Here is a 2,341-nt window from a genome sequence, read left to right on the forward strand (position 1 = left end):
ATATATATATTGTATATATATATATATTATATATATATATATTGTATATATATATATATTGTATATATATATATTGTATACTCATATATATATATATCTTTCAATATATATATATATATATATATATATCTAAATTTGGAACCTGACTCACATCAGGATCACCTGGCCAAGGTCTTTCAATTGAAAGGTAAGGGCCCTGCCCACTCAGGCCATACAAGTCTAAACACCCAAGTTGGAACCTGGGCAAGCAACTGCACCCAAGGAACTTATCAGGGCAAGCTAACTGCTTGCATACCAGCTGAGTTTTCCCCAACTTCCCGACTCAGCAATTCCACCCAACTGAAAGCAGTTCATTCAATTTCTGTTCCGACATGTGATTGTGTGTTGGTTATTTCTGTTCCATATGATTGTGTATTATTATTTCTATATATATATATATATATATATATATATATATATATATATATATATATATATTATATAGTCTTCACTGTTACTGCTTTATTTCAGTGATCTGATCTCGTTTTACTTACTTTAATATAATGTGATAAAATTTTAGTTATTGCTCTGCTATCGTATGATTAAAATATATGAGGTCTGCTTAAATATCCTGCTTGTTAATGGTACATTTACTTGTCATTAAGTACTTCAGCTCCTAGTATGACGCTTCGACTTAAAATAATCGCTCAAACTGAAATCGTTCCGTAATATGACTTTTGCTTGTTACCGCCATCTATCGTTCGCTCCACTAACTGATCAAGGGTACCCGGACGGAGAGAGACTTCCAGCTGGGATTCTCCTTGGCTGGAAGTGACACGCTACTGTTGGAGTAACGAAAACTACGTAGCCAGTTGTTTAGGGGGGGTCGTCGAATAATAGCTTCGCATAAGTTTTCGCTGTCTCGAGCTGTTAACGGTTTTCGTGTGGTTCGTTTATCTCTGCTTCGTCAATTTACTGCTGGTGATTATATTTTTCTGCGTGTAGTCTTAGCAGTTTTTGTCTGTAATATTTATTTAGCTGTCTTCTGTTTTACCCGTGACTTTATTTTTACTTTAAGTATTAGCTATTTTGTGGGTTTTAGTGCTTAATATGGTACGATTTGAAAGTGCACCAAGAAAACTTTTAAAACTGTCTATAGTTTCAAACATTTTTTCTTTTTCAGGCTCTCGTACACGAATGGATTTCGCCCTTTTCCTGCGAAGCCAGAGATGACTTGTATTCTTGGGACGTTGTTGGTAATTATTTTCCTTCAAAACCGAGGGGTAAGTAAATTTCCTTTTTTGGTATATTCAAACCAAACATTCAGCAAGCTTATTCCTCCCCCTTCAGGGGCGGAGCCCCTGATGTGGGGAGGATCTTCTCTTGGCGTACGATAGACTTTGTCTACCGTACGTCAAGAGGGGGGCTTGCTTTTTTTTTTTTTCTCTCTTAAACCCAACCCAACTATTTGGTAAGTGGTGCTTAATTTTACTAAACGATTAGGTAATGTAACTTCCAATTACCATCTAAAATTTTACGCCCTTATCAATAGCATCTGTAAAATGCTTAAGTTATCGTATTTGAATTTGTAAGTTCATTAAGACTAGTACGGCTTGATCACTCTTAAAAGCTTTTAAAAATTTAATTTGAAGAGGTTTTATTAAACTCTAAAAACCTAGAGTAAGGTGAATAAAATTTCAGTAAATTTTCCTTTAGTTGACACTAAATTTATTTTTACAGCTCCAATTATCTATTCGGCTTTCACTTAACATTTTCAGGTAACATTTAGTCGGAAGTTACATAACCAATATTAGGCTATTTTCTAATAAATTCTTCTTTTCCAGGTACTGTTGGTGGTAAGGGAAGGTCAACAGAGGTATAAGCTTCTAAATGCTAATCGCGTTAGGTACTTATTTGAAGTGAATGGGATTTCGGGACGAGTCTACTGTACATTGCACTCTACCCACGGGAAAGCTGTAACATTTAAACCCTGCTTTCCTTGAACTGGAAGTTCCGTATAACTTCTAGTAAGTTGGCTGCAGTTACTTGGTGTTAGGATGCTGTTGGAGCAGTAATATTTATAGTAGTGTGATAATTACATGTATGCTTATGGAGGTTTTGGCTGTTTCTCTTAAGTTCATTCCATTACGGGTCAATAGTTTTGAAGTTCAAAGTAAGGACTTAATATGCTGTAGATGTTCCTTTTTACGGAAAGTCTTCGTTGTTTATCCCTTTCAATATAATCTTGGTATGGTGGTCTTGGCAAATAAAGTATCATGCCTGATGTTGGGGTTTTCAGACCACAGGTTAACCTCCTGCCAGTTAGAATTCGGGATCGAGTATCTTATTTTCTGGTAAGAAT

General features: G+C 35.5%; 1 long non-coding RNA gene across 1 annotated transcript; it reads left to right on the forward strand.

The window, feature by feature from the left end:
- The first annotated feature begins 833 nt into the window (after positions 1–833).
- On the forward strand, positions 834–2,093 carry LOC136854411 (uncharacterized). The gene is made up of 3 exons (XR_010857687.1): positions 834–960; positions 1,163–1,262; positions 1,824–2,093. It is a non-coding gene; the product is annotated as an uncharacterized lncRNA (long non-coding RNA).
- Positions 2,094–2,341: the final 248 nt, after the last annotated feature.

The sequence above is a fragment of the Macrobrachium rosenbergii genome, chromosome 29 (genome assembly GCF_040412425.1).
Source record: "Macrobrachium rosenbergii isolate ZJJX-2024 chromosome 29, ASM4041242v1, whole genome shotgun sequence".
Lineage (NCBI taxonomy): Eukaryota > Metazoa > Arthropoda > Malacostraca > Decapoda > Palaemonidae > Macrobrachium > Macrobrachium rosenbergii.